This window comes from Kryptolebias marmoratus, linkage group LG1 (genome assembly GCF_001649575.2).
Source record: "Kryptolebias marmoratus isolate JLee-2015 linkage group LG1, ASM164957v2, whole genome shotgun sequence".
Taxonomy (NCBI): Eukaryota; Metazoa; Chordata; class Actinopteri; order Cyprinodontiformes; family Rivulidae; genus Kryptolebias; species Kryptolebias marmoratus.
In genome coordinates this window covers 29,557,219-29,562,161 of record NC_051430.1, presented here as the reverse complement: position 1 = coordinate 29,562,161, position 4,943 = coordinate 29,557,219, and the positions used below count along the sequence as shown (strand labels likewise).

General features: G+C 41.5%; 1 long non-coding RNA gene across 1 annotated transcript; it reads left to right on the top strand.

The window, feature by feature from the left end:
• Positions 1-1,023: 1,023 nt before the first annotated feature.
• On the top strand, positions 1,024-3,844 carry LOC119616721. Its single transcript, XR_005232715.1, has 3 exons — positions 1,024-1,132; positions 1,588-1,691; positions 3,516-3,844. It is a non-coding gene; the product is annotated as an uncharacterized LOC119616721 (long non-coding RNA).
• The last annotated feature ends 1,099 nt before the right edge of the window (positions 3,845-4,943 follow it).

The window sequence follows — 4,943 nt, the reverse complement described above, 5'->3', positions numbered from 1 at the left end:
TTCCTGGTTTAGGAAATCCAGGATGTTAGAAGTGATAGCAACAGGAAGTATCTGTCAAAAAAAGCCTGAACTCTGTAACTGAAGTGAGGCTGTTGTGGTAACTGCTGGTGGTTTCCTCTAAACCAGGGGTGTCAAATGCCCCTTTTACATGGGCTCTAATTCAGAAGTCCAGCTCTACTCCGCTCTACTCAAGTCAGATATCCAACATCATTTCTTGGCTGCAAGTTTATCAACAAGAGATTGATGTTCTCTGTTGCCCTTTGAAGAACAAAAATCCAAGATTGCTGAGAAATTAAAAATTCACAGGAAGATTTCTCTAAATAAGCTCAGTTTTTTAAGCAAAATGAGAAGCAATAAAGACTGGATCTGTCCCCAAACTGAAGGGCTAGATCTAATAAAATTTAAATGTTATCTTGGGGGACCAGATAAAATGTTACCAAGGGCCAGATCTGGCCCATGGGCCTTGAATTTGACACGTGTGCTCTAAACTAAATATCCTTCCTGCAATAATGACACAGGAAGTCCTGCAGAGTCTTCTATTTGTTCATAGTTGTTCACTAAGTGTGTGTTTGGGGGATAACTCTCAGATTTTAGATAAATATATGTAAAAAATGTCTTTTTTTTTGTGTTTTCTAAGGTCATTTATTTGTGACGGCCATCTTTAAATAAAAACTAATCAGTTGTTCTGAGAGCTTCGTTTGAATCCATCCTCTGTTTTATGAGATATTTTGCTGACAGACAGACACAGGTGATTACATGCTTCCCTTGCAGCCAGCAGGTGATACTGATCTGTACTCTTTAATATCCATTTAACTCAAAACAAACCATCACACTCTTCAGCTTTTCTTGTTAAAATTTCTTACTTTAGTGTTGTTTTATAAACATTTATAGCTGAACTTTGCTCCTGTTCCTTTGTTCTGTTTGGTTAGTATCACTTCCTGTTTTATTTTGAAGATCCTGCGCTTCCTGTTGAGTTGTGTTTCCTGCTGTTCTCTCACACCTGGTTTGTGTTGTGCTGATTACAGCTAACCTTATCACCCAGCGTTGGTTCCTTCTTTGTTTATTTTCAGGTTTTTTACTCCCTCTGGCTGCTGAATTCGTGTTTTCCGTCTGTTTAGTGAATCTTTTTTTTGTAAGTTTAAAGAACTCAGTTTGTTTCACTTTTACAGAACCTTTTAAGGAAGACATTCAGGAGGATAAATCTCGTGGCGTTTAGTGATTTCCCCTTCGTCTCTTCTCTGAGCTCTGTGGAATAAGACAGCAGCACTGAATGAGTTAATTATCTGCCTCCGTCCGGTGAAGAAGGTTGTGATGGTGAATTAGAAAACTAAAACGAGCGCTGTGATTGTGATGGCAGCTCTTTGTGAGAATCATTTCATCTGCTTACATTACTTCAGGAGACATGATTAATGAAGCGCAGCGTCCTTCACGTTTTTCTCCTGCTTTACTGATCCCCTGACATTTACTTTGGTTTGGGCTAATGTATTAATTCCAAAGATAATTATTCAATATACTTTTGTCACTGTTGATGTAGCTCAGTGTCACTGCTCGGGCTCAGCGCTGAGAGCTTCTATATGATTTCCACAGATGGGGAAATGAGCTCCTGAAAGAAAGCCATATGTGTGAAGCAGCATGAAGACAAAAGAAGCTGAGAAATCCCTGAATCTCTGGGCGTCGGAGGGAGGTCAAAGGTCAGTGAAGGCTGCAAAAAATAAGGCCTAAAGTCAAAATATTCAATCTAATTTAACATGCAGATATGGTCTCAACTCAGTCGTTTTAAGACTCATTCAAGACGAGGAACAAAACAAGACAAACACACAGGCAAAAACATTACTGCTTCACCGGCGGGCAATAATAAAAATAATAATACGTAAGTCAAAGATTTCAGACAGGATTTCCTGGTTGCGTGTCGGCCCCCAGCAGCCCGACGAGGGGCCACATGTCACTCACCCAGCCGGACCCACAGCCCACTGAGCCACATGACAACAACAACAGTAGAGTTGTGTGTCTGCGGCCATCTTGCAGATGTCTTTGTTGTGTCCTCTCTCTGCAGGCTGAGCTGGCCTCTGTGTTTGTGTGATAGATACCAGGAGACGTGGGGGGGGCAGCGGGGGGGCTGTGATATTACAGCAGCTGTTTCCTTTATGCAGCTGCACCGCTGCAGACAGGACACTTCACATCATGCTCATCGAGTGTGTGTGTGTGTGTGTGTCCAGTGGGATCTTGTGTCCAACATCCCAGTGAGACGCAGCAGAGAGGTGAGGGCTATCCTCCATCCATCACTGTGGATCGGATCAGCGCAGGAGAAACGGATCTCCTGCAGAGGACCAAGTTCAACTCGCATTCTTATAATTAAAGGGCTAACATTCCTGTGAGGAATGCATATCACCCGCCTCCTTTAATGCCAGAGTTTTAAACTGAAGTCAGGTTATTCTTATAAATGGTGTGCATTAAAATATAAATAATCTCAGCTGCTACCACCCCAGATCTTAGCTCAATACCTGCAACATTTACTGAGTTGTAGGCAAGTCTTTGTTGGCACAAAGTTGTAGACGTCCATCCAATGAGTTTTCATTTTAGTTCAAGAGATATTTTGCTAACAGCACAGACAGGCAAAAACGTCATCTCCCCTCCTTCGCCGGCCGATGATTTCAGCTTTCAGCTGTGTGAAGTGGAACCTTTTTGCATTTTAGAATCAAAAGCTGGGAACAATTTAACAGTTTTTACAGATTATTTTCCCCAGCAGCTCATAAAACACTGTTTGGATTAAAGTTTTGTTGTATTTTACTGTTGGGCAGATATTTGACAGTGACTGGATGCTGGATTTTAACATCAGTTATATTTGAAAATTAAAGTGATTTTCTTTGCGTGCGAACCGGTGATAAATCTGGTCGATAAAATGTTGTCAAACAGCCGCAACAAGCAGCAGAAGTATTTAATTCATGGCTCTCGGTCGAGTGTTTTAATTTCGTATTACGGCCTAAATGAATCGCCTGCGTGGAAGTGAAAAACAAGCAAAGTAAATGAGTGAAATCCTAAATCACTCGTGTCGGTGACGGCGCCGAGGAAAAGCATTCCAATCAAATGTCCACGAAGAGTTCTCCATCTATCATTTTCTCATTTATTTTTCATTTGAAGCTCAAAGCACTTCGGCACGCCCATGAAAAATGTAGATTTCACCCTTGTCCAATTGGGGGAAAAAGATCCAATGAGGCAGAAAGACACCGACGTGGAGGAGAGAAGGGGAAAATGCACACAGTGTGTCCTTTGAGCCGGTGTCACCCTGCTGGGTTGAGTTTGACATTCAGACCATGCGACAAGGCTCGACCCAGGGTGGGAGGGCCCCCCCCCTGCAATATTAACTCTCATTTGGAGAGCAGCTGTGGCTATGAGCATGAAACATTGAAGGAAACAGCTGCCATGGATCCAGTGCCATCGCACCACCTCTCTCTGTCTGTGAAAGCCTCCTCCCTACTGTTCCTCTGAGCCCAAACTGTCTGCTTTTCCTCCCCAAGTTTCCCTTCTGACTCCAGCCTTTGTGTGTCCGTCTGCGGGAGGATTCGGCCGAGATGTCACCGACATGCGGACGAGCGAGGAAAACTGATTTCAAGGCTGCTTTTGTCCCGAAGACTCAGCCGTTCGTTTATTTAAACCAACAAACTGCAGACAGGAGGATATTTGTGTTTTTACATTAAGAGAACAGACTTTTATTTTATCAAATGTCCTGAAAAGACAACTCAGCAGTAGTTTTATCTCACCAACAGATTTGGACGTGTTCGTAGCTGAATATACAATGTGTTTTTTTAAATAACAGTTTTCTCATGAAGGAAGCTCTTTGAACAAGTTTATTAAATGTTTTGTAAGAAGTAGAGCTCTTTCACCAAAAGACAATCAGATGTTAACGGCAAATTATATAAAAATAAAGCTAGTGTTTGGAAAAGTCTGCCTTGCATGTCAAAGTTTTGAAGATCTTATAAGAGCTGTTGGTGCTTTCAGCCTAATATCCGTTAAACAAACTGTGATGTGCTTATTTTTGTGTTTTAACCCTCCTGAAGCCCTGAAGACGGGAAGAGAAGCCATTTGACCTGAAGGTTAATAAAATCCGTCCGTTGGTTCACAAGTTATTTTGCAAAGAAATGCACCATGACAGCAGGTGATATTTATCATTTTCGTTGAAATTATCCTTGTTTTAAATCTGCTTCAGCAAACTTGCTCTGTTTTTGTCTTTTCTGTGTTGTTTTTAGCTGCAGCTTTTAGCCAGCGTTGTCACTCATTTACATTTTGCAAACATTAGTTTTATTTTTTTAATATGAAATTTTTGCTGTGATAAATCTAACGGCTTTGTCTCGATCTGTGACTGAGGCTCAGATACGTGAAAGGAAAGTCGAATAGACTGGTTAATCTTTGGAGGAATGTTTGACATTAAATCTGTCTTGTGTTCTGTGTGTTTGAAGGCTTTAATGTGTTTCTTGTTTACTTATTTTGGTGTTTTATGTTGGATGGATGTTCTGTGTCCTAATCGGGTTACTGGTTAAGTCTTACCTCCAGCTTGTGATCAGTGGTGGTTATTTTTGTTTGTGGTGCCTAAAGCTGCAAAGGTTGACCTGCAGCTTTATAATCATGTTTTATTTCTGGTGTTTCTGGTTTACCTTGCATCATGTTGTCAGTGTTTTGGTCACATTAGCTCTTTCTGTTTCAGTGTTTGGTCACGGCAGCGATCTCAGCTCCTGCTTTGTCGTCTTTTTGACATTTGAAGATGTTATTTGTTTCGATACTCCAGCAGCACTCTGGTTTCTTTGCTTCAGTGGTGAGTTTTCTAATAATCTTTGTAATCTCTGCCCTTTTATATCCTTACTATCCGCCTACATCAGTGGTGTCCAGTCCTGGTCCTGGAGGGCCTCTATCCTGCAGGTTTTAGTTGTTTCTCTGCTCTTCAGCAGGTC